Source organism: Cervus elaphus, chromosome 1 (assembly GCF_910594005.1).
Source record: "Cervus elaphus chromosome 1, mCerEla1.1, whole genome shotgun sequence".
Classification (NCBI taxonomy): Eukaryota; Metazoa; Chordata; class Mammalia; order Artiodactyla; family Cervidae; genus Cervus; species Cervus elaphus.
This window is the reverse complement of record NC_057815.1, coordinates 70213566-70240448: the sequence shown is the minus strand read 5'-3', so window position 1 is coordinate 70240448 and position 26883 is coordinate 70213566. Positions and strand designations below refer to the sequence as shown.

The following is a 26883-nucleotide window of genomic DNA, read 5'->3' as shown; positions in this document are numbered from 1 at the left end:
GGCAGATTTGACTCCAAAAGAGGAAAAGGCAATGGGACTAGGGAAGTAGAGAGATGGAGTGAGGGGTCATGAGGAACATGGACACCCACAAGGAACAGAGGCGGCCCTGGGGCCTCCAGAAGGAACTAGCCTGACACATTGACTTCAGCCCATAAGACTCTTTTCAGACCTTTGACCTCCAAAACAGTAAGAGAATAAATCTGTGTGGTTTTAAGCCACTCTGTGTGTGTGTGTATGTGTGTGTGTGAGACTCAGTCATGTCCGACTCCTTGCAACCCCATAGACTGTAACCCACCAGGCTCCTCTGTCCATGGGGTTTTCCAGGCAAAAATACTGGATTGCCAGTATTGTTGCCATTTCCTACTCCATTTAAGCCACTAAACTTGTGTTAATTTATTACAGCAGAAATAGGCTATGAATACGATGAATACAGTTCCTGTAGGTATGCAGCCTCATACCTCTCTCCTGCTCCAGGAACTGGGTGAGTGAGGATGAAGCTGTTACTCCTTGAACTGCTCCCATGGAAAACAAAGTCACCCCAAACTTCAGTGTCAGTTACTATTATTAGTAACAACCAGTTGATTGCCACCACCTCGCCCTCTTGGCAGAAGTACCCAGCAGGGGGCTCTGAGGCTGGGGCTGGCTGATGAGGCCAACAGACTCTGCCTTTTTTCCCCCGGGCTGCAAGGTCCTGAGGTCATCAGGGCACACCCTGACAGTGCTGGCCAGCTGGGTACCCATGGATGGGCTTGGTCTGCTCCGGCCACCAGCCTCCTTGTCCCAGAGCTGACCACAGCCACCGCTGCGGCAGAAAACCACAGTCCACACCCACAGGCCACCATGCCTCAGCCTGTGGCACCCTCCCTCACACCCGCAGCCTCGGGAAAGCCAGAGCCCCTGGAAACACAGCCCTGAGCAATTAGAACAGGGAGCAGGAACTCAGGCCATTACAGGCAAGCAAATGCTCACATTGCGCAATTTCCTACCTCCAAGCCTGAAGGCTAGCTTCCTAAAACATCCTGGATTAGAACCCCAAAGGGACTTGGCCCATTTTGCCATTAGCGAGCAGGGAAAGGCAAGGCCTGAGGCCAAAGCAAGTGAGGCAATCCCAGGGCCTCACCATCAACCCAGGGAGGAGGAGATTCTGCAGAGTTGGGGGGGGGGGGGGGCCTGAAGATAAGGCCCGGGGGGGGGGGGGGGGGGGCAGGCTATTGCCAGTCAAGGAATGTTTTGAGTAGAAAGGGAAGGCATGAAGGGGCAGAGAGGTCTCTGGAGGGGCTAGAGGAGTGGAGTGGAGGGGTTTTTAAAGGCACTCAGAACACTAGAGTACACGGGAGGGAGGGGGCGAGGAGGGCAGAGGAAGGCCGGGGAGAGGTCAGAAGACCAACAGAGGACAGATCTCCTGCCTGCCTGGCCCCAGACAGCGAGCCCACCCACGGGAGCAGGTTGAGGGCCACAGTTTCCAACCACAGAAGCCAAGAGGGGCTTCCTCTTTCCTTTCACCCTTCTCCCAAAGTCGGCCCCTCCTTCCTCTGGGCTGTTCCTCCCCCAGGGAAGAAAGGACTAAGTGATGCGGTTAGTTATTATTAGTTATAATGACGACTAAACACCATGTACTTTGTAAAGCACTTTCAGTGATACAAATTAACTTTATCATCAACCCCTGAATCCCTATGTTTAGGCAGCATTTATCCCCATTTCAGAGATGAAGAAACTGAGCCTCTCGGGAAGTTCCCTGCCTCAAGGTCACATGCAGAGCCAGTCTCAGCTCGGAGGAAGCTTGACACAATGTCAGGCCCTGCAGGTAGGAGAGGTCACAGAGGCAGGGTTTGCAGCGCCCACTGGGGGCTCCAAGCGGGCCTCCCAATCAGGGACCAGAGCTCCAGGGCTGTCCCGGGAGCCTGCAGGGATGTCAAGGGTAGACGCAGCCAGAGACAGCACTGGTCTGGGATCAGTGTCCTGGACGTCATCCCCCCACCCCCCAAAACCCACAGGCCTCTCACATCTCATCAACTTCCCCAAACCTGCTCTATCCCCAGTGGTGGCCCCAACTCAGAAAGGGCTCCCCCAGAAACCCTTCCCCATGCTCCACCCCTCTCCCATGGGAAGCCCTATCAGATCCCCCCCTGGGGTGCCAAGCCAAGTCTGGGTGGGGAGCTGGGAAGGAGAGAGGCAAGGGGAAAGAGAAGGGGGCTTCTCCTTGCTCTGGCCCTCTGCTCACTGGCCTCCAGAGCAACTCACCCACCACAGAGCCACACATCTGATGATCTAATGCCCTTTTTGGTCGTTGTTCAGTCCCTAAATCATGTCCAGCTCTTTGGGACCCCATCCACTGTGGCTCGCCAGGCTTCGCTGTCATTCTTGCCCCTACCCTTGGACCACATGCAGTTTGCATGCTTCCAGGCCCTCACCCATCTATTCCCAGGCCTGCAGTGCCCTGCCCTTTCTTTTCTGCTTGGTGAACTTTTCATCCTTCAGCACCCAGCACCGATGAAACCTTCACAGTGAAACCTTGCCCGGCTCCTGGGCAGGGGCTGGCTCCCAGCACTGGGTGCAACTCTGGCAGGGGCTTTTGGGTTTGACCCATCCACTTCATCAGTCAGAAGAGAGGTTCCTCAGGCTAATGACCCCACCTAAACACCTAGATGTCCTGGCTCCCAGCTCTGGCCTGAAGCAGCAACAGTTGGGTCCACCCTGCCCCGCCCTCAGCAGGGAAAGCAGCCAGGTCTCCCCACCCCCACCCCGGGGACTCCAGACTGCAGCAAAGGCCAAGCCGGAAGACCCTGGGTAGGAGGGTCTCAATCCTTGCAGCAGAATAATAGCTCCCTCAGGAGTCCTCACACATGTATGGGTAGGCTGAGCCCCTCTCTCAAACTCCCTCTCTTCCAGGAAGTCTGCCCAGATTTCTCCCTCCCCAGAATCCTAAAAATAATTGCCCTGGCACTTCTCTCTAGCTGCTGGTGTAGGGAAAGGATTCTGATTTGAGAGCCAGGCCAACTCAGGTACAAAATTCTGGTTTAGCAGTCCTGATAGCGAGAGTAGCTCACTCCACCCTCTGAGTCCCACTCTCCTCAACCCTGTGGGGTCTGGGTTGACTCCCACCACAGGAAGTGAAGCCTGGAGAGAACTTGGCACCTGTTAATCATACGTCCTGCTTCACCTCTTGAACCCTGGTGGGTCTCCTCAGACTCCCAACTCTGAAGGAGGGAGGCATGATCCGAGAAGCGCAAGACCCATTCTCCCCCAGTTCTGCCTGCCTCCCCGGCCCCCTCACACACATATCCAAGCCCTGCAGCCCAGGAAAAAGGCCCCTATTCAACCTGGCAAGAGGGTCAGGAAGGGAACCGGCTTTGGCCTTGCCCCTTTTCCCAAGCCGCCAGGGACGGGGGATGGGGAGGCACCCGGGAAGGGTAGTCGAATTGAAAGGGTGGAGGTCTGGGAAGGGACAGGAAAGGGGAATTCTGAGGAAGAGGAGGGGAAGAGCCCGTCAAGCCACGGGAGCTAACCCCCTAGCGGGTCTGAACTAGGAAAACAGCTCGGGAACACCCAGGTGCAGTGGGAAGACGCCCCTCGCCGCGGGTGGGGGTGGGGAGAGCCCCGGGGGCCGGGGCGGATCCAGGCGATCCCCGCCCCCCCGGGGCCTCAAAGCCAGCGCTCACCTCCTCCCCGCGGCGGGATGTGCACCCCCACACCCACCGATTCGTGCTCACAGGGCACGCGCTGCCCCGCAATGCACCCGCACACACACACCCCCGAAACACACATGAACACCCGCGCGCTCGCACACACCTCCCTCTGCTCAGCGTCTCCCACCTGCCGCGCCGCCGCGGGTCCAGCGGATTCGGGGATGCAGCGCTCGGCGCCGGCACCGGAACAGAGGCTGGGCCTCCCCACCTTAGTGGCCTCCGGCTCCGGCCCGCGATCGGCTGGGGCTGGCCTGGGGCGGGGGCTCGAGCTAGGACTCCCCGGGCGGCCCGCCCCGCCCCGCGGCCTCCGCCCAGCTGGGGACGGGGGCGTGGTTTCCAGCGGGGCTGGAGGGACAGGATTGATGCGCATGCGAACTGGTGTCGAGCACCGAAGCCACCCGGGCGTGAGGTGGCTGTGGAGTTCCCGCTGGAAAGTAGGAGAGAATTTGGGGGCCCGCGCGGCTCAGCCCGACCCTCGACCGCTTGATCGGGCCCGTGTTCTCTCGTCCCTTCCTCCCGACATCTCCAGGGGAGATGCCGAGGCTGGCACTGAGGCAGGGGGCTGAGAAAAGAAGAGGCGAGCACCCATCTCTTCCCCATCTCCATGTTTGTTTGTGTGTATGTGTGTGTTAGTCACTCAGTCGTGTCCCACCTCTTTCGACCTCATGGACTGTAGCCCGCCCGGCTCCTCTGTCCGTGTGATTCTCCAGGCAAGACTGCTGGTTTCCTCCTCCAGGGGATCTTCCAGACCCAGGTGTCCAACCTGGGTCTCCTGCATTGCAGGCAGATTTTCCCCTGGTGGGAGCCACCAGGAAAGCGCCTTTTCATGTCCATATCCATTCCCAAAATTCAGGATGGAGGAGCCAGACCCAGACCCCTGGGGGCACAAAGAGGGCCTTTGTCAAATGGGGAAAGCTGGTTCCAGACCCATATCGAGTATTCATTTACTTGTGCAATGATGGGAGGACAGAAGGAGGGGCATATTTCCCAAATAAGATAGAGAAGGTTTGTGAGTGACCAGTCCTGGCACACAGTAGGGGCTCTGGGATGGCAGGACGGATGTGTTTATTATGCTCATCAGAGGCCTAGGTCAGCCAACTTCGAAGATAGAGAAGTTCAGACCCACCATCTCTCTCTCCTATGTTCCCCTCCACACTAAGTCATTTCAGTCGTGTAGGACTCTATGCGACTCTATGGACTGTAGCCTACCAGGCTCCTGGTCCATGAATCTCCAGGCAAGAGTACGTGAATGGGTTACCATTTCCTTCTCCAGGGGATCTCCCCTACCCAGGGCTAGAACCTGCATCTCTTACATCTACCTGCATTGGCAGGAGGGTTCTTTACCACTAGCACCACCTGGAAAGCCCAGTGATCCCAGTCTTAGGTAATGTCATCTACCTCTAAGTCACTCTGACTAACCCAGCCTCTTCATAGCCTCTGTCCCAGGCCTCCCAGACACCCCCCACCCCCCACCCCCAGGTGTAGCTCCAGTCCTTTACAGAGACTTGCAAGTATGTAGCCACGACCCAGTGCCCACAAAACAATGGTCCAAGGCTGTGCCCTTGGCTGACTGTCCCAGGCAGACCCACGGCACTGCCCCTGCCCTGGGATGCAGCCAGGCTCTCAGTGTTCCTCTCAAGGGCTCCCAGCTTCCCTGCACTCAGACCTCATCTAGTGGGGATCTGCACAGTCTGAAAGGCTCTTCCTTGCCTCTGTACATGGCACATCTTGGTATCAGGCTTGGCTCTAAGGCCATGTCTCACCACAAAGCCCTACCCCCTTCTTCAGCATCCCCACCTGGCCAGTGTCTCTTCCAGGGCCCTAAACTCATGCTTCCTCTCTGGGGTTGGTGGTGGAGTCTGCAGGCAGATGAGGTTGAGGCTTATTCTAGGAAAGACAGTACTGCTGGGTGAAGCCAGGGAGCTCTGGGCTCGGGTCCTCACTCTGCCAGTTACTCGCTGTGTGATACAAACAAGTCCACTATCCTTTCAGAGCCTCATTTTTCTGTCTGTAAAATGGGCTTCTAGCAGAAGTGAGTGATGATCAGGTATAGGTAAGTGGTGGGCACCCTCATGTAGGATGTTGAGCAGCCCTGCCTCTGGGCTGGGCAACTCCCACATGTTCATAGTGAAGCTGGGGTCCTGGCTGAGAAAATGTGGCTGCTTCAGCCCTCACAAGGGTAGAGTTCACAGGATGCTTAGCCCCCCTTTATGTATTTCAGAGTGTGAGAGCCACAACACTCTGAAATACAGTTTCGTGGTGGTTGCAAGAATATGTTCTGGACTCACCACCTGGGTTCATGTTAGCTGTGTGATCTTGGACAAGTGACCCACACTCTCTGTGTCCCAGTCACCTCACCTATAAAATGATGATAGTAGCACCACACCACGGGGTTGTTGTGGGGATTAAATGGACTGAGTCACATAAAGCACCTAGAGTGGGCCCTGGCTGAGAATTAGTGTTCAGCAGGGCTTAGCGGGTACCATTTTCATCTAGCCCAAACCCCTCGTTTTGTGACGACACTGGGTCCCCAGGAGCAGAGACATGTATACATGGCTACTCAGAAGCCCAGCCATCCTAGGATGTTAGAACTGGAAGGACCGACCCCAGAGCCCGTCTCTGGCAGCTCCCACCTTCTCTAGCAGATGAGGAAAAAGACCTAGAGGGGGACAGTGACCTGTCCAGGGCACCCAGTCTGGTGGAGTGGGAGAGGCATTGGCCTTGCCCTTGTTGGGGGTTGGGAGGGAGGTTTCCAGACAAGCCAGGAAGAGCCTGGTCTCCCCAAAAAAGTGGGGGGAAGGGGTGGGGCTCTGATGATGCTCTGGCTCCCGGTCCCTGCTGGTTGGTTGTTATAAGCTGATTCACCAAGTGGTGCCATCACGGGGCCTGCGGTGTAGGCGCTTTTCCCATTTAATTCTCACAACCACCCTTGGCAGGAGCTCTCATTAGCCCCATTTTACAGATGACAGAACTGAGCCTCAGGGAGATGTACCAGTCCAACAATTAGGAAATGGCAGACCTGGGATCCTATTTACCCTGTCTGACTCCACCCTTGTGCCCTTCCCCTCCTCCTCTCTCCCCCTCCTCCTCTTCACCTCTGATGACTCTTTGACTGGCTGCCCCACCTCTGCGACATCCTCCTGTAAATGGGTGCCTCATTCCCTCACAAGGCAGCCCTTTCCACTTCTCTTGAGAGAGTCTCTGTCACCCAGAGCTGCGCTAGTTCCCTCTTCCTAGTTCTGCAGGACTTCATAGCCTCCTCCCCACCAGAGCCCTGGAGAGAAGCTTTTGTGCGGCAGGACAGCAGACCCCTATTTTCACTGCTCCTCTTGGTAACAGAGTTTCCCAAGTGAAATTCTTCTTCCATATTAATACTTATTTAGCAGTGCCAGGTCTTATCTGCTGCATGCTGGATCTTCGACCTTCGTTGCAGCATGCATGATTTTTTAGTTGTGGTGTGAAGGATCTAGTTCCCTGAACTAGAACAGGGGTTGAACCCAGACCACCTGCATTAGGAGGGTGAAATCTTAGCCACTGAACCACCAGGGAAGTCCCCCAAGTGAAATTCTTATAAACAGTAATTTCTTTTAAAGATACCATGGGCTTCCCTGGTGGCTTAAACGGTGAAGAATCTGCCTGCAATGTGGGAGATCCAGGTTCGATCCCTGGGTCAGGAAGATCCTTTGGAGAAGGGAATGACTAGCCACTCCAGTATTCTTGCCTGGAGAATTCCATGAACAGAGGAGCCTGGCGGGCTACCACCCATTGGGTCGCAAAGAGTCGGACACGACTGAACAACTAACATTTTTTCCTTTCACCTGCTGGCAAGGGGAATGGCTCAATACCGGAGCTTGGTGTCTTGGGGTGGAATACTCAAGTGATCTCATTAACCAGTTCCCCCATGCCCATCTAGCCAAGGAGATGGGATCTCAAGGGAGAGGAGTGGAGCTGGACACACAGAACTTTTCAGGACACAAAGAACTAACGGTATTCTCCTGAGAGCTCAGGAAATGGGAGAGCCATGTTGAACTCAAGGGGAGAGCAGACACCATGAAAAACAGGGATATGAAAGACAAACATGAACTCTGAATTGCTCTCAATTCCATGCTACTCTGAAACACTACTTATATTTTGTTAGTATCCCGGATATTATTAGGAGCCAGCCAAAACCAAGTGGGATCGATTCCAGGAATATGAAGGTGGTTTAACATTAGGAAATCCATTAATAGAATATGTGTGCTAGGATTGCCGTAACAAACTGCCACAAACTGGGCAACTTAAACACAGAAATTTTTTGTTTCACAGATCTGGAGGCTAGATGTCCAAGAGCAGTGTGTCATCAGGGCTGGGTTCTTCTGAGGGTTGTGAAGGAGAATCTGCCCTGTGCCTTTCTCCTTAGCTTCAGGTGGTTTGCTGGCAATCTTTGACATCCCTTGGCTTATAACACAACACCATGATCTACACCTTTGTGTTCACATGTGTTCTCCCTGTGGATCTGTCTATCTCGTGTCCAAATTTCCCATTTATAAGGAAGGACACCAGTCATGTTGGATTAGAGTCTACCTAATGACTTCATTTTAATTTGGTCACCACTGAAAAGACCCTATTTCCAAATTTTATTATGAGGCGCTAGGAGTTAGACTTCAACTTCTTTTGGGGTGGACACAATTCAACCCATAACAAGCATGCAACATACTAATGAACCTAAGGGGAAAATAATGATTTTGGGGGGAGGGGGGGGCGTGCTCTGTAGTTGTGGCATTCAGGCTTAGTTGCCCCGTGGCATGTGGGATCTTTTTTTTTTTCCTGTTTTTTTTTCATTCATTTTTATTAGTTGGAGGCTAATTACTTTATAATATTGTAGTGGTTTTTGTCATACATTGACATGAATCAGCCATGGATTTACATGTATTCCCCATCCCGATCCACCCTCCCACCTCCCTCTCCACCCGATTCCTCTGGGTCTTCCCAGTGCACCAGGCCCGAGCACTTGTCTCATGCATCCCACCTGGGCTGGTGATCTGTTTCACCATAGATAATATACATGTTTCGATGCTGTTCTCTCGAAACATCACACCCTCGCCTTCTCCCACAGAGTCCAAAAGTCTGTTCTGTACATCTGTGTCTCTTTTTCTGTTTTGCATATAGGGTTATCGTTACCATCTTTCTAAATTCCATATATATGCATTAGTATACTGTATTGGTCTTTATCTTTCTGGCTTACTTCACTCTGTATAATGGGCTCCAGTTTCATCCGTCTCATTAGAACTGATTCAAATGAATTCTTTTTAATGGCTGAGTAATATTCCATGGTGTATATGTACCACAGCTTCCTTATCCATTCGTCTGCTAATGGGCATCTAGGTTGCTTCCATGTCCTGGCTATTACAAACAGTGCTGCGATGAACATTGGGGTGCACGTGTCTCTTTCAGATCTGGTTTCCTCAGTGTGTATGCCCAGAAGTGGGATTGCTGGGTCATATGGCAGTTCCAATTCCAGTTTTTTATGAAATCTCCACACTATTCTCCATAGCGGCTGTACTAGTTTGCATTCCCACCAACAGTGGAAGAGGGTTCCCTTTTCTCCACACCCTCTCCAGCATTTATTGCTTGTAGACTTTTGGATAGCAGCCATCCTGACTGACATGTAATGGTACCTCATTGTGGTTTTGATTTGCATTTCTCTGATAATGAGTGATGTTGAGCATCTTTTCATGTGTTTGTTAGCCATCTGTATGCCTTCTTTGGAGAAATGTCTGTTTAGTTCTTTGGTCCATTTTTTGATTGGGTCATTTATTTTTCTGGAATTGAGCTGCAGGAGTTGCTTGTATATTTTTGAGATTAATCCTTTGTCTGTTTCTTTGTTTGCTATTATTTTCTCCCAATATGAGGGCTGTCTTTTCACCTTACTTATAGTTTCCTTTGTAGTGCAAAAGCTTTTAAGTTTCATTAGGTCCCATTTGTTTATTTTTGCTTTTATTTCCAATATTCTGGGAGGCGGGTCATAGAGGATCCTGCTGTGATTTATGTTGGAGAGTGTTTTGCCTATGTTCTCCTCTAGGAGTTTTATAGTTTCTGGTCTTACATTTAGATCTTTAATCCATTTTGAGTTTATTTTTGTGTATGGTGTTAGAAAGTGTTCTAGTTTCATTCTTTTACAAGTGGTTGACCAGTTTTCCCAGCACCACTTGTTAAAGAGGTTATCTTTTTTCCATTGTATATTCTTGCCTCCTTTGTCAAAGATAAGTTGTCCATAGGTTCGTGGATTTATCTCTGGGCTTTCTATCCTATTCCATTCATCTATATTTCTGTGTTTGTGCCAGTACCATACTGTCTTGATGACTGTGGCTTTGTGGTATAGTCTGAAGTCAGGCAGCTTGGGTCCTCCAGTTCCATTCTTCTTTCTCAAGATTACTTTGGCTATTTGAGGTTTTTTGTATTTCCATACAAATTGTGAAATTATTTGTTCTAGTTCTGTGAAAAATACCGTTGGTAGCTTGATAGGGATTGCATTGAATCTATAGATTGCTTTGGGTAGTATAGCCATTTTGACAATATTGATTCTTCCAATCCATGAACACGGTATATTTCTCCGTCTGTTTGTGTCCTCTTTTATTTCTTTCATCAGTGTTTTATAGTTTTCTATGTATATGTCTTTTGTTTCTTTAGGTAGATATACTCCTAAGTATTTTATTCTTTTTGTTGCAATGGTGAATGGTATTGTTTCCTTAATTTCTCTTTCTGTTTTCTCATTGTTAGTGTATAGGAATGCAAGGGATTTCTGTGTGTTAATTTTATATCCTGCAACTTTACTATATTTGTGGATTAGCTCTAGTAATTTTCTGGTAGAGTCGTTAGGGTTTTCTATGTAGAGGATCATGTCATCTGCGAACAGCGAGAGTTTCACTTCTTCTTTTCCTATCTGGATTCCTTTTACTTCTTTTTCTGTTCTGATTGCTATGGCCAAAAGTTCCAACACTATGTTGAATAGTAGTGGTGAGAGTGGGCACCCTTGTCTTGTTCCTGATTTCAGGGGAAATGCCTTCAATTTTTCACCATTGAGGGTAATGCTTGCTGTGGGTTTGTCATATATAGCTTTTATTATGCTGAGGTATGTTCCTTCTATTCCTGCTTTCTGGAGAGTTTTAATCATAAATGGATGTTGAATTTTGTCAAAGGCTTTCTCTGCATCTATTGAGATAATCATATGGTTTTTATCTTTCAATTTGTTAATGTGGTGTATTACATTGATTGATTTGCAGATATTAAAGAATCCTTGCATTCTTGGGATAAAGCCCACTTGGTCATGATGTATGATTTTTTTTAATATGTTGTTGGATTCTGTTTGCTAGAATTTTCTTAAGGATTTCTGCATCTATGTTCATCAGTGATATTGGCCTGTAGTTTTCTTTTTTTGTGTCATCTTTGTCTGGTTTTGGAATTAGGGTGATGGTGGCCTCATAAAATGAGTTTAGAAGTTTACATTCTTCTGCAATGTTCTGGAAAAGTTTGAGTAAGATAGGTGTTAGCTCTTCTCTAAATTTTTGGTAGAATTCAGCTGTGAAGCCATCTGGTCCTGGGCTTTTGTTTGCTGGAAGATTTCTGATTACAGTTTCGATTTCCTTGCTTGTGATGGGTCTGTTAAGATCTTCTATTTCTTTCTGGTTCGGTTTTGGAAAGTTATACTTTTCTAAGAATTTGTCCATTTCTTCCAAGTTGTCCATTTTATTGGCATACAGCTGCTGGTAGTAGTCTTTTATGATCCTTTGTATTTCAGTGTTGTCTGTCGTAATCTCTCCATTTTCATTTCTAATTTTGTTAATTTGGTTCTTCTACTTGTTTCTTAATGAGTCTTGCTAGCGGTTTATCAATTTTGTTTATTTTTTCAAAAAACCAGCTTTTAGCTTTGTTGATTTTTGCTATGGTCTCTTTAGTTTCTTTTGCATTTATTTCTTCCCTAATTTTTAAGATTTCTTTCTTTCTACTAACCCTGGGGTTCTTCATTTCTTCCTTCTCTAGTTGCTTTAGGTGTAGAGTTAGGTTATTTATTTGACTTTTTTCTTGTTTCTTGATGTAAGCCTGTAATGCTATGAACCTTCCCCTTAGCACTGCTTTTACAGTGTCCCATAGGTTTTGGGTTGTTGTGTTTTCATTTTCATTCGTTTCTATGCATATTTTGATTTCTTTTTTGATTTCCTCTATGATTTGTTGGTTATTCAGAAGTGTGTTATTTAGCCTCCATATATTTGAATTTTTAATACTTTTTTTCCTGTAATTGAGATCTAATCTTACTGCACTGTGGTCAGAAAAGATGACTGGAATGATTTCAATTTTTTTGAATTTACCAAGACCAGATTTATGGCCAAGGATGTGATCTATTCTGGAGAAGGTTCCATGTGCACTTGAGAAAAAGGTGAAGTTGATTGTTTTGGGGTGAAATGTCTTATAGATATCAATTAGGTCTAGCTGGGCCATTGTGTCATTTAAAATTTGTGTTTCCTTGTTAATTTTCTGTTTAGTTGATCTATCCATAGTTGTGAGTGGGGTATTAAAGTCTCCCACTATTATTGTGTTACTATTAATTTCCTCTTTCATACTCGTTAGCGTTTGCCTTATATATTGTGGTGCTCCTATGTTGGGTGCATAGTTATAATTGTTATATCTTCTTCTTGGATTGATCCTTTGATCATTATGTAGTGTCCTTCTTTGTCTCTTTTCACAGCCTTTATTTTAAAGTCTATTTTATCTGATATGAGTATTACGACTCCTGCTTTCTTTTTTTTGTGTGTGTGTGTAATACAGTTTTATTAAAGTATAAAGGAGATAGAGAAAGCTTCTGACATAGGCATCAGAAGGGGGCAAAAGAGTACCCCCTTTGCTAGTATTAGCAATGGAGTTATATACTCTCCAGTGAATCCAAAGAATGCCTGGAGGCTGCAAAGACCTCACCAGACCCACTCCCATAATTTACATTTTAAGATAACAGAGTTGGCCAGAAGGTTTAATCCAAAGATTGTCCTCAGGCAGGATACATCCTTGTAAAGACCAGACCTACTCCCATAATTTATGTTTTAAGATAACAGAATTAGCCAAAGGGTTTAATCCAAAGACTGTCCTCAGGCAGGATACATTATTGTTATATAATCCTAAGGAATGTAGAGGAAAAAAACTAAAAAAGTTTGTCCTTTCTTCCTCCTTGAATATCCCAGACCTCTCTCTCCTTGGGCACCCCTAGACTTCTTATCAACCTGCCTAGGAAATGACTCTCTCATTCCCCCCTTTTCTTTTAGGAGAATTATGTTGCCTAGGGAAAAGGGGCGTCAGTCTCATTCCATAACTGCTTCCTAGCTGACAAGGGACATTGTCCCTAAATTGGTGAGGCAACATATTCTCCTAATCCTCATAGTGAGGATGTCTGATCCAGGGGCTCCAAGTAATAGTTGGAGGAGGCTGTGGCACTCATAGGAGCTCGGACAACTATTTGTAAACTAAAAGCTTTTAGACGGTTAGAAAACCCCATTATACAGTTACAGATGTAAGGCAAAATAGTCATTAAACCAAGTTAAAATCAAAATGAAAAGTCACATTATGTCCATAGTTACATCAGTCCATCTTAAGGTTGTTAGATGTCATCAGTTTAAGAAGAGGCATCACATGCGATTGTTGAAGGTATTTGCAGACTTGGAGAAAGTCCTTTCCTTGATGTGGAGATGCCCACCACGGGAAGCCTTCCACTGATGAAGAGGGGAGTGCTCCACAGACCCAGCAGTTAGACCGATTGTGGAATGCAGCATAGGAGTGAGCCCAGGACAGGAAGGCATTGTCTTGAGGATCAAATGGCTCAGGATTTCTGGAGTCAGCAGAAGTAGGCTCACATAGATTATCAGGCCCATCTTGTCCTGAAGGATCCCGGACGAGCCCCCAAGATGAAAGGTTGTTGCTGAACGATAAGACGTGGGATTCTTGGCCTCCGGAGGAGACGAATTCAATCCGGGGCCAGAGACGAGGCTGGATCGCTCAGAGCTTTTGTGTAATAAAGTTTTGTTAAAGTATAAAGGAGATAGAGAAAGCTTCTGACATAGGCATCAGAAGGGGGCAAAAGAGTACCCCGACTCCTGCTTTCTTTTGGTCTCCATTTGCATGAAATATTTTTTTCCAGCCCTTCACTTTTAGTCTGTATGTTTCCCTTGTTTTGAGGTGGGTCTCTTGTAGACAGCATATATAGGGGTCTTGTTTTTGTATCCATTCAGCCATTCTTTGTCTTTTGGTTGGGGCATTCAACCCATTTACATTTAAGGTAATTATTGATAGGTATGGTCCCGTTGCCATTTACTTTGTTGTTTTGGGTTTGCGTTTATACAGCCTTTCTGTGTTTCCTGTCGAGAGAAGATCCTTTGGCATTTGTTGAAGAGCTGGTTTGGTGGTGCTGAATTCTCTCAGCTTTTGCTTGTCTGTAAAGCTTTTGAATTCTCCTTCATATCTGAATGAGATCCTTGCTGGGTACAGCAATATAGGTTGTAGGTTATTCTCTTTCATTACTTGAAGTATGTCCTGCCATTCCCTTCTGGCCTGAAGGGTTTCTATTGATAGATCAGCTGCTATCCTTACGGGAATCCCTTTGTGTGTTATTTGTTGTTTCTCCCTTGCTGCTTTTAATATTTGTTCTTTGTGTTTGATCTTTGTTAATTTGATTAATATGTGTCTTGGGGTGTTTTGCCTTGGGTTTATCCTGTTTGGGACTCTCTGGGTTTCTTGGACTTGGGTGGCTATTTCCTTCCCCATTTTAGGGAAGTTTTCAACTATTATCTCCTCGAGTATTTTCTCATGGCCTTTCTTTTTGTCTTCTTCTTCTGAGACTCCTATGATTCGAATGTTGGGGCATTTCACATTGTCCCAGAGGTCCCTGAGGTTGTCCTCATTTCTTTTGATCCTTTTTTCTTTTTTCCTCTCTGCTTCATTTATTTCCACCATTTTATCTTCTACCTCACTTATCCTATCTTCTGTCTCCGTTATTCTACTCTTGGTTCCCTCCAGAGTGTTTTTGATCTCATTTATTGCATTATTCATTTTTAATTGACTCTTTTATTTCTTCTAGGTCCTTATTAAACATTTCTTGCATCTTCTCAATCTTTGTCTCCAGGCTATTTATCTGTAACTCCATTTTGTTTTTAAGATTTTGGATCATTTTTATTATCATTGTTCTAAATTCTTTTTCAGGTAGATTCCCTATCTTCTCCTCTTTTGTTTGACTTGGTGGGCATTTTTCATGTTCCTTTACCTGTTGGGTATTTCTCTGCCTTTTCATCTTGTTTAGATTGCCATGTCTGGAGTGGGCTTTCTGTATTCTGGTGGTCTGTGGTTTCTTTTTATTGTGGAGGTTTCACCCAGTGGGTGGGGTTGGACGATTGGCTTGTCAAGGTTTTGGTGGTTAGGGAAGGTTGTGTCAGTGTTCTGGTGCATGGAACTGGATTTCTTCTCTCTGGAGTGCAATGGCGTGTCCAGTAATGAGTTTTGAGATGGGTCTATGTGTTAGGTGTGACTTTGGGCAGCCTGTATGTTGATGCTCAGGGCTATGTTCCTGCGTTGCTGGAGAATTTGCATGGTATGTCTTGCTCTGGAACTTATTGGCTCTTGGGTGGTGGTTGGTTTCAGTGTAGGTATGGAGGCTTTTGGATGGTCTCTTATTACTTAATGTTCCGTGTAGTCAGGAGTTTTCTGGTGTTCTCAGGTTTGGGGCTTAAGTCTCCTGCCTCTGGATTTCAGTTTTATTCTTGCAGTAGTCTCAAGACTTCTCCAACTATACAGCACTGATAATAAAACTTCTAGGTTAATGGTGAAAAGATTCTCCACCATTAGGGACACCCAGAGAGGTTCACAGAGTTACATGAAGAAGAGGAGAGGGAGGAGGGAGATAGAGATGAGCAGGAGGAGAAAAAGGGGGACTCAAGAGGAGAGAGACAGATCTACGCAGTTCTCTGTTCCCAAAGTGTTCTCCATAGCCCAGACACCCACAGAGATTCACAGAATTGGATTGGGAAGAGAAGGGGAAGGGAAGAAATAGAGGTGTTCTGAGGTAGAAAACAGAGAGTCAAAAGTGGGAGAGAGTAATCAACACACTGCTGAGTAAAAATGGGAATATTGGATTCTTAAATGTCCAAAATTGATATCAAATACTGTAAGACAAAGATTAAAAATCTAGAGTAGAGGTTAGACTCTTAAAAATACAATATTAAAAACAAAACCACAAAAAATTTTAGAAATATATATGAAGTTCGGTTTAAAAATATGGCTTCTTTTTTTTTTTGCAAGGTTATAGTGAAATGAAAATGAAAATTAAGGAGTAATAGAGGAGTAATAGAGGACTTTAAAAGAAAATAAGAGAAAAAAATAAAACAGGAAAAAAATTGTTTTCCTAATTAAAAAAAAAAGTAAAAATATATGAAAATGAAAGTTAAGGAGTAATGGGGGAGTAATAGGGAATTTTAAAAGAAAATACAAGAGAAAAAATAAAAAAAGAAAAGAAAAAAATTTTTTAAATTAAAAAAAAAAAGTAAAAATATATCTAGGAATTTCTCTGGAGCTGTTGTGATCAGTGTGGGTTCAGTTCAGTTTCAGATAGCTCCTTGTTCCAACTTACACTTCTCGGTATCTACAGGCCCCTTCCGGTGTAGTCGGTGTTACCTACAGGGATTTTAATCTGTTGCACCAGTCCTTTCTGAAGCGATTCCCTTTGTTTATTTGGCTTCTGTTTGCCGGTCTATTCAGTGTCTAATTTCCACCCTGACACAGGCGGGCGGAGGTGGTCTCTTGTTCAGGTTCACTGGTTCAGTCCTGCTGCGGGGAGGGAGGGGCGCTGCAGACAGATATCGCTGTGTGTGGGGAGCACTCACAGTGTTCCGGCCACACTGGGTTTGCCCCCACTCACGGGTGTGTGCTCTCCCCGTCTACACTGCTCAGGCTCCCAGCTGCTCTATATTGAGCGGGCCCTGCGTTGCGTGCAGTTCCAGTTTTCGGGTACTCCACAAAAGCACAGATTCGACTGGGCCCGCGTTTTGTGCCTTCCCCGGCCCGAGCAGCTCAGGCAGCCAGGAACTTGACGGGCGCACTCTCCCCCCGTGCGGTGCGCCTTCTCCCCTCCGCGGTCCCAGCCTCAGTTTCCGCAGACACCAGTCGGGTGCATGCGCCTTGTGTCTATTCTTGGGAGCTGGCCTCTAGCCGTGGCCCTCCCAGCAGATGTCGAACATCCAGAATCTCAGGAAGTCTTTGGTTAGAAACTGGAGGCCTGTTTGCAGTTTGGTAGGGGGTGCCGTCTCTGGGGTCAAATTTGCCCCTTTCCCCTCCCCCCTGCCTCCTGCCTCCGGTGGGGATGGGCTGGTCTGCCTCCGGCTAGCTCTTCTCTGGAATTGCTCAATCCCTTCATTCTGCAAATGGCCCGCAGCGTGTTCGGGTCCGTTAATTTTCTCTCTCTCTCTTGCTATCCCCCCGTTTAAGTTGCTATCTCATGTTAGCTCCCTCCAATTGCCCTCAGGGCCCTCAGGCCCAGTCCTTACCCTAAGCAATGCCGCCCACTCCTCTCCGTTCCGCCCCAACTTGCTGGTGGTGGATGCGGGCGTCTGGGGTACTTTTCTGCTGGGAGTTGCTTTTAGGCATGTAATCTGTGAGTTTTATTTATTTTTCCTCCCAGTCAGGTTTCCCTCCGAGATTTGAAAACTTCCCCCAGACCCACCCATGAGAGGGTTTCCTGGTGTTTGGCAACTTCCTCTATTATGACTCCCTTCCCGGGACGGGTCTCCGTCCCTAGCTCTTTTGTCTCTCTTTTTATCTTTTATATTTTGTCCTACCTCCTTTCGAAGACGATGGGCTGCTTTTCTGGGTGCCTGATGTCTTCCGCTAGCGGCCAGAAGTTGTTTTGTGAAGTTTGCTCAGGGTTCAAATGTTCTTTCGATGAATTTGTAGGGGAGGAAGTGGTCTCCCCGTCCTGTTTCTCCGCCATCTTGGCTCCTCCTCTGGCATGTGGGATCTTAACTCTCCAACCAGGGATTAAACCCCTGCCCCCTGCAGTGGAAGCATGGAGTCCTAACCACTGGAGCACCAGGGAAGTTTGATGATTTTTTTCTGTAGATGCCAAGATCGTCTTTAACAAAATTCAACACCAATTCATAATAAAATCTCTCAGTGAAATAGGAAGGGATAGAGGGATATGTTCTCAACATGGTAAAATGTAGCCCTAAAGCCAACATCTTATTTAACCAAGAAACACTGGAAGATCAGGAACAAGGCAAGAATATACTGTCTACACCACTATTCTACATTATACCAGAGGTATTAGCCAATACAACTAGACAAAATAAATCAACTTAAGACCTAAGACTGAGCAAAGAAGAGAAAAAAATATATATCTATTTGCAGATCATATAAAGTTATACCTGAAAAATAAAAAAACAAAAAAACCCAGAGAAGCAATGACAGAACTAATTCAAATAGTAATAGAGTTCACTGAAAGAGCAGGATACAAAATTAAAATACAAAGTTCAATGGCCTTTATATAAACAAACAATAAACAGAGGTCATAAAGGTGGAGAAAAGCCTTTTCACAATAAAAGAAAATTAAATGCTTAGGAACAAATTTAACAAGAAATGCATAAAAATACATGAGGAAAATTTTAAAACCTTCTTGAAAGACACTAAGAACAAATGGAAAGACATCTCCTATTCTTGGAAAGGATAAGTCAATATTACAAAGATGTCAGTTCTCCCTAAGCTAATTTGTAAATTCAATATAATCCAAATAAAAATACCAGCAAGCTGTTTTATGAAGATATATGAGTTGAAAAGTCCATCTGGAAAGATAAACATGCAAGAATAGGTAGGAAAACACTGGAAAAGAAAAACTATGAGCAGGAAGTAGCTTTAGCAGAGATTAAAAAAGTGAAAGCTTCTGTCAATAGAAATGGGTGGCACTGGTACATGAATAGACAAGTTGCAATAGACCAGAAATTTAGAAATAGACAAATACATCTTTACCCTAGTGATTTGAGATGCCATCTTTGATACACTCTAAAAATGGACTTTGTTATAAATGATACTGGGACAATGGGGAAGCCATTTGGAAAAAGATAAAATTAAGTCCATATGTCACACCCAGCAAAAGAATAAACAACATGGATTAGGGCTCTAAGTGTAAAAACTAAAATGACACAAAGACCAGAAGAAAACATGGGGGACTTCCTCTTTAACTCTGATACTGGGTAAGGCTTTCTAACTATGACTCAAAACTCAGAGGATGTAAAGAAAAGACCAGTAAATTTGACTTTGTGAAAATTTATCCCTGGTGGCTCAGACAGTAAAGAATATGCCTGCAATGCAGGAGACCTGAGTTCAAGCTCTGGGTTGGGAAAATTCCCTGGAGAAGGGAATGGCTACCCACTCCAGTAGTCTTGCCTGGAGAATTCCATGGACAGAAGAGCCTGGTGGGCTCCAGCCTATGTGGTTGCAAAGAGTCGGACATGACACATGAAAATTTAAAAACTTTGCATGACACATAAAGTCCACAGATAACTGACAAACTGAAGGAAAATATTCTCAACGTAATACCACAAAGGGCAGATATCCCTAATATACAAGTAACTCTTAAAAACTGAAAACAAAACTAAAAAATCCAGTAATAAATAAGGTAAAGGCATGAATAGACAGTTTACCAGAAAAGATATAAAAATGGTCCCCAAACATATGGGGAAAAATGCTCAAGGACACAATTAGAGAAAGGCAACTGAAAACAACACTGACTAGGTACCATTTCTCACCTATTCAGACTGGCAAAAAAAAAAAAAAAAAAAAATCACAATACATTCTGCTGTCCAGGTTGAGGGGAAACAGGTGCTGGAATACATTGCTGATGGGAATGCAAATTGTTGCAATTCTCTCCAGGAAAATTTGGCAATACCTAATGAAATTAAATACGTGCTCACCCTTGAACCCGGCAACTCCACTTCTAGGAATTTATCCTGAAGCTAGACCTCCAACAATGTGAAAATACATATGCAAAAGGTTTTTCACTGAAGCATTACTTCTTAATTGCAAAATACTGGGAACAATATGGGCTTCCCGGGTGGCTCATTGGTAAAGACTCTACCTGCCAGCGCAGGAGACAAGGCTTGATCCCTGACCTGAGAAGATCCCACATACCAAGGAGCAACCAAGCCCCTGCACCACAACTATTGAGCCTGTGCTCCAGAGCCCGGGAGCCACAACCACTGAGCCCACATGCTGAAACTACTTAAGCCCACGCCCTAGAGCCCTCGCTCTGCAACAAGAGAAGCCACCGCAATAAGAAGCCTGTGCATCACAACTAGAGAGTAGCCCCTGCTCACCGCAACTAGAGAAAAGCCCACATAGCAACAAAGACCCAGCACAGCCCAAAATAAATAAATAAAATTATTAAAAAATACTGGTAACAGTGTACTCCTACATGGAGAGTGGTTGGATAAACTACAGCATATCCATACAAAGGAGCACTAGCAGTTGTAAAAAAAAAAAAAAAAAAAAAGGTGGGGGGGGGAAGAAAAGAAAAAGAATGATCAAAATCTCTGGATTTGTATGGCATGAATCTCAGCAAGGACTATTAAGCCAAGATCATCTATACGGTATGCTCCTCTTCACATAAGGGAGAGCCTATAGAACATATATAATTGTTTCTCTTTTGTGCAAAGGAAATGGGACAGAAACATATGAGACAGTGATGAGATGGAGGCAGGCTAGAAGGTAGAGGGGATGGAAAGATACAGGAACAGGGGAGGAAGGAGTGTCTCTCTTCTGACTGTATCTTTTAAAATGCTATTATTGAGATGATTTTTATACCATAAAAAATCACCACCTTAAAGTATCAAATTCAGTGGATTTTAGTTTATTCACAAAGTTGTAGTTAAGATTCTGTGCTTCCACTGCAGGGGCCACTGCATTTAACCTCTGGTCAGGAATCTAAGATCCTACATGCAGAGTGACCAAAAAAAAGAAAGAAAGAAAAGAAATCCACTCATTTGCTTTCTATCCCTATGGATTTGACTATCTAGACATTTCATATAAATAGAATCCAGCTTCTTTCACCTAGCATACTGTTTTCATGGTTTATTGACATGGTAGCATGAATCAGAACTTCATTTCTTTTCATGGCTGCATAATGTTCCTCTGTGTGTATTTACCACATTTTGCTTATCTATTCATCCTTTGATGGACACTTGGAATTTTTCCACCTTGGGCCTATTATGGATAAAGCTGTTAGGGACATTCAACTGCAAGTTTCTGTGTGACAAATGTTTTTAATTCTCTTGGGTAAACACCTAGGAATGGAATTACTGGGTCATGGAGTGAAGCCATGTGAAACTACCAGTTTTCCAAAGAGTGCAGAGCACACACACGAGGCCCTCGATCCTCCCACGTCAAGCCCTGTGAGTTGCAGATCCTGGAGCTCGTCTTGGTGGGAATACACTGCCCACGGCCTCAGCAGACAGACGGTGCTGAAGTGGATCTGGTGCCCAGAGCCCCTGCCAAGGAGGGGCAGCTGGATCCAGTGGTTCCTGGACCCTCCAGTGTCCTGCCCAGGCCAGCACCTGTGGGTGGGGGCGGGGAGTAAAGATGTGTGGGTCTTTCCTGGACCATGTGGGACCCACAGGAGGTGGCACCTGCCCCTGGCCCTCCCTGGGGCAGAGTGTGGACTCTCAAAGTGGCTCTAGGCTCCCAGCTCAGCATGGAGGTGGGGGGGAGGTGAGGAATAGGGGGGCTATACTGTTGAACTGGGTGCTCAGAGGGTCCTGGCTGGGGCTTAAGAGACATTGAGGTCCAGAGGGAAGCCAGGAAAAGGTGGTTTCCCCTGGGGCAGCTGGGGACAGGAGCTCATTTGCTTAAGAAGTTTCTGGATTTTGTTGAAGGTTTTGGGTACTCTAGCACCTGGGAGGGCCCTGAGGGGTGAGAGGGAGCACATGCCCCACTGTGGCAGGACCCCTGGACGCCCATGTGAGCCAGGATTGGGGGTGGGTGCTCTGTCAGGAGTCTCAGACCATGCAGGTAGCTGTCTCCCATCTCTGAGAGTTTGGGGGGCCCCTTCTCCCCACTGTGCAGAGCCCAGAACTGCTCACGCAGGGGTGGGGTGGGGTGCTTCAGAAGCCGTCAGCTGGGTCTTGCCCTGTGGCAGAGCCTCCAAGCCCTCACATGGCTGCTGTGGAGGGGGTCAGGGGCGGGGATGGGGGGCGGGGAGGGGAGCGTAGCTGACACCCAGTGTGGAATATTCTGAAGACACTCGGGACTTCCTGTCCTCTGCTGCATGCTGGGGAGCTGTGGGGTAAGTGAGGGAGGGCCCCAGGCGGTTGGTGTGTGGTGTGAGGGGCCCTGCGAGCCCCCTAGACTCCCAGGACAACTCACTCTCCCTGGGCAGTGCCCACAGAGCTTTTCCATGATTGACACTTCCGAGCTCCGTCACCCTACCCCAAGGGCCAGACCTGAGCCAGCCTTTCTGTCAGTCCTGACAAGCATCCCCCTCCCCTCCCATGGCCCCTGCCTCAGAGTTCACGCCCTGCCCATTCCATCTCCCCAGACCTCTGGACTCCCCCCGCTTCTTCCTCTCTCCCAGACCCCTTACTCATCACCTACTCACTACCCCCAGGACCCCTCCCGCCCCTCAGATCCCTTGTCCCACAGCCAAATGAACTTTCTAGAATACACATCCAATCTCCTACCTATAGCTCCAAACACTTGACACCAGGAGTAAAGGAAAAACAAACAAACAAACAAACAGACATTTAAAAAACTGACATCGTTTCTGTGTTCTTGGGAGTATGAGACTAACCTTCTGGAAAGACGGCTCTTCTGTTGGAAAAACAGGTCAGTGGGCCTGTTTGTTACTCCAAGGCCAGGCTGAGTCTGGCTGGAGGGGAGAAGAGGGTCATAATCACTACAGAACCATCCTGTAAATGAACCTGAGGTGGGGCCTTACCTTTGAGTTCAACCTTCACCTCCTGCTCCCAAGTGCAGCTGAGGTGGGTAAGGCTGAGGAGATTTTACACAAATGATGTTCTAGCTGTGGCGGGGTGAGGGGACGGGGGTGCTGTTTGCCTCTTTAGGCAACTGCTTCAGCTCTGGGTTTGGTGGCTGTCCAGCATGGTGCCTGGGGCAGTAGTCAGGGCCCAGCAGACTTGGTGACTTTGGGCAGGTCATTCATTTACCTGGGCCTCAGCCTCCACATCGGCCCAATGGGAATGATGATAATCCCTATTCCCTGAACGGGGTGAAGATACAAGGAATTCAGGGGCTTGGAGGTGCTTTGTAACATGCTATCTCTGTACGTTAATTAAGATGTTTAGGACTTACCTGGTGGATAAGAATCTGCCTGCTAAAGCAGGGGATATGGGTTTGATCCCAGGTCTGGAAGATTCCACATGGCAAGAAGCAACTAAGCTCTTGTGCCCCAACTACTGAGCCCACATTCAGCAACTACTGAAGCTTATGCCTATAGTCTGTGCTCCGCAACAAAAGAAGCCATCGCAACAAGAAACCCAAGCAAAACAATGAAGAGTAGCCCTTGCTTGCTGCAACTAGAGAAAGCCCTCCCGCAGCAAAGAAGACCTAGTGCAGCCAAAAGTAAATAAATAAATAAACATTCAGTCAGTTCATTTCAGTCGCTCAGTCATGTCTGACTCTTTGCGACCCCACGGACTGCAGCACGCCAGGCTTCCCTCTCCATCACCCGCTCCCGGGGCTCTATCAAACTCTTGTCCATCAAGTCAGTATCAAGTCAGTGATGCCATCCAACCATTTCATCCTCTTTCGTCCTCTTCTCTTCCTGCCTTCAATCTTTCCCAGCATCAGGGTCTTTTCAGATGAGTCAGTTCTTCACATCAGGTGGCCAAAGTATTGGAGTTTCAGCTTCAGCATTAGTCCTTTCAACGAATATTCAGGACTGATTTTCTTTAGGATTGACTGATTTGATCTTGCTGTCCAAGGGACTCTCAAGAGTCTTCTCCAACACCACAGTTCGAAAGCATCAATTCTTCGGCGTTCAGCTTTCCTTATAGTCCAACTCTCACATCCATACATGACTACTGCAAAAATCATAGCTTCGACTAGATGCACCTTTGTTGGCAAAGTAATGTGTCTGCTTTTTAATATGCTGTCAGGTTGGTCATAGCTTTTGTCCCCAGGAGCAAGCGTCTTTTAATTTCATGGCTGCAGTCTCCATCTGCAGTGATTTTGGAGCCCAAGAAAATAAAGTCTGTCACTGTTTCCATTGTTCCCCTATCTATTTGCCATGAAGTGATGGGACCAGATACCATGATTTTTTGAATGTTGAGTTTTAAGCCAGTTTTTTCACTCTCCTCTTTCACTTTAATCAAGAGACTCTTTAGTTCCTCTTCGCTTTCAGCCGTAAGTGTGGTGTCATCTGCATATCTGAGGTTATTGATATTTCTCAGGGCAATCTTGATTCCAGCTTGTGTTTCATCCAGCCCGGCATTTTGCATGATGTACTCTGCATATAAGTTAAATAAGCAGGGTGACAGTATACAGCCTTGACATATATATTTTTAACATATCTTAACTGCATCACTTTTAGATTCAGTCCTAGGTATATTTTTATTTCTACTATAAATGGTACTTTTGCAAAATGACTTTTCCTGATTGCTTTGGGGTTTCCCTTGTGGCTCAGCTGGTAAAGAATCCGTCTGCAATGTGGGAGATCTGGGTTCGATCCCTGGGTTGGGAAGATCCCTTGGAGAAGGGAAAGGCTACCCACTCAAGTATTCTGGCCTGGAGATTCCATGGACTGTATGGTCCATGGGGTCGCAAAGAGCTGGACATGACTGGGTGACTTTCACTTTCACTTTTGTATTTTTATTTCTACTATAAATGGTACTTTTACAAAATGACTTCCCCTGATTGCTTGTTACTATATAGAAATTAAATTGATTTTTGTACATTGATTTTGTACTGGAAAAATTGCCACATTTTAAAATCATTTTAATCAATTAACTGTAGGATTTGTGTGTTTTGGTGGGTTTTCTAAAGTAGGCTCTTTCTCAGTGAGGTGTACTGCCCCCTAGAGGGAGATTTGAAAATTTGTAAGGGAGTTAGTTGTGCCCAAGAATTTACACATCATAATACATATTATTTATTTTATTAACACTTTATATTACAATGAAAGAATTATATTCATTTTTTGAAAATACTATCAAAGAATTTCATTTCAGGATAGGGAGTACAGCATTAATTTTATGGAGAAATGGGATCTAATAGGGTTACAAACCTCTGAAGTTTTCATAATTTTTTTTCAAGTCATTATCATTAAAAAACAATTTTTTGGGGGTCCACTTCTCTGCAGTGAAAGGGCAAAGGCCTAATCAGTGGGCCGCCAGGGAATTACCTCAGTATCATTTTAAACCTTTACCTTATCTTGCTGTGCTCTCAAGCCTTGGACAGTTGAACAGTGGTGATGATGGGCACATGTAGTCTTTTCAGACTCAAAGGAAATGCTTTCACCTTTCACTAAGATTTTCTTTAAATCACAAACGGATGTTGAATTTTATCACAAATTCCCCCTCCACCCGCCCCACATCTGAGAGATTCATATTTCTCTTGATGTGATTTACCACATTGATGGATATTCCTTTTTTATTATATATTCTGATTCCTTTTCTAATGCTAGGCCCACTTCACATTTCTGAGATAAATCCGTCTAGGTGCTATGTCATCCCTTTTACATATTGCCACATTATGTACTAGCATTTCGTGTAGAATTTTGCATCTGTGTTTGTTAGTGAGACAGGCGTATCATTTTCCTTACTCGTGGGGTTCTTGTCAGCTAGGCTAGCCTAGAGAAGGGAGTTGGCAGCGCAGACTCCCAGGGCCCAGAGTTTCCCGATCCAAGGACCAGCCGCCGCCACCGCGAGGAAATGGTGTGCAGGGCGCGCCCCCTGGTGGCTGCGGATCTCAAAAGAGCCCTGTGAGCCAGGCAGGCTTTGGTGGGGACGGGTGATCAGGGCCAGGTGAGGGGAGGGAACCGGGTGACATCAAGAGGTGCCAGGGCTGCGCGTGCCCTGGGCCTTCGCTGGGCCTGGTGTGTGAGCAGCCCAGCTTCCGAGAAGGGGTGACCAGGACCCAGAGTGACAAAATAGGCCTATAAATGAGGTGTTCTGATCCTTTTGAGCGGTGAGGTCCCGGACTCTTAATCTTTTTATCCGTCAAGTGGGGATAATCCATCTGACTGTCAGGGAAATGGGAGGAAGCTGTCAAAGCACAGAATTCAGACTTTTCCAAAGATGCAGAGGTGTCCTCTCCTGGCCTCAGGATTCTTGTTTTCTTCTCTGTTAAAGAGTCGCTTGATGAAAGTGAAAAAGGAGAGTGAAAAAGTTGGCTTAAAGCTCAACATTCAGAAAACTAAGATCGTGGCATCCGGTCCCATCACTTCATGGCAAATACATGTGCAAACAGTGGAAACAGTAGCTGACTGACTAACTGATGGCTCCAGAATAACTTCAGATGGTGATTGTAGCCATGAAATTAAAAGATGCTTACTCCTTGGAAAGAAAGTCATGACCAATCTAGACAGCATATTAAAAAGCAGAGACATTACTTTGTCAACAAAGGTCTGTAGTCAAGACTATGGTTTTTCCAGTGGTCATGTATGGATGTGAGAGATGGACTATAAAGAAAGCTGAGCGCCGAAGAATTGATGCTTTTAAACTGTGGTGTTGGAGAAGACTCTTGAGAGTCCCTTGGACTGCAAGGAGATCCAACCAGTCCATCCTAAAGGAGATCAGTCCTGGGTGTTCATTGGAAGGACTGATGTTGAAGCTGAAACTCCAATACTTTGGCCACGTGATGCAAAGAGCTGACTCATCTTAAAAGACCCTGATGCTGGGAAAGACTGAAGACAGGAAGAGAAGGGGACTAAAGAGGATGAAATGGTTGGATGGCATCACCGACTCAATGGACATGAGTTTGAGTAAACTCTGGGAGTTGGTGATGGACAGGGAGGCCTGGCGTGCTTCAGTCCTTGGGGTCGCAAAGAGTCAGACATGACTGAGTGACTGAATCTGACTGACTGACTGATGGTAAGTGAAATAATGTCCCTGCCAAAAAAAATGTCTAGGCCCTAATCCCTGAAAGCTATGGATATGTTAGGTTACATGGAAAAAAAAAAGAATTAATGAAG

General features: G+C 46.3%; 1 protein-coding gene across 2 annotated transcripts in view; it reads right to left on the bottom strand.

Moving 5' to 3' along the window:
* Positions 1–3984, bottom strand: part of CAPN5 (calpain 5) — a 55852-nt gene extending 51868 nt beyond the window's left edge. The window contains exon 1 of one of the 2 annotated variants that reach the window (XM_043908113.1): positions 3790–3984. The gene's annotated coding sequence lies outside the window, so the exon portion shown is untranslated. The remainder of the gene's footprint in view (positions 1–3789) is intronic. The other variant, XM_043908107.1, reaches the window with a different exon arrangement.
* Between the last annotated feature and the right edge of the window lie 22899 nt (positions 3985–26883).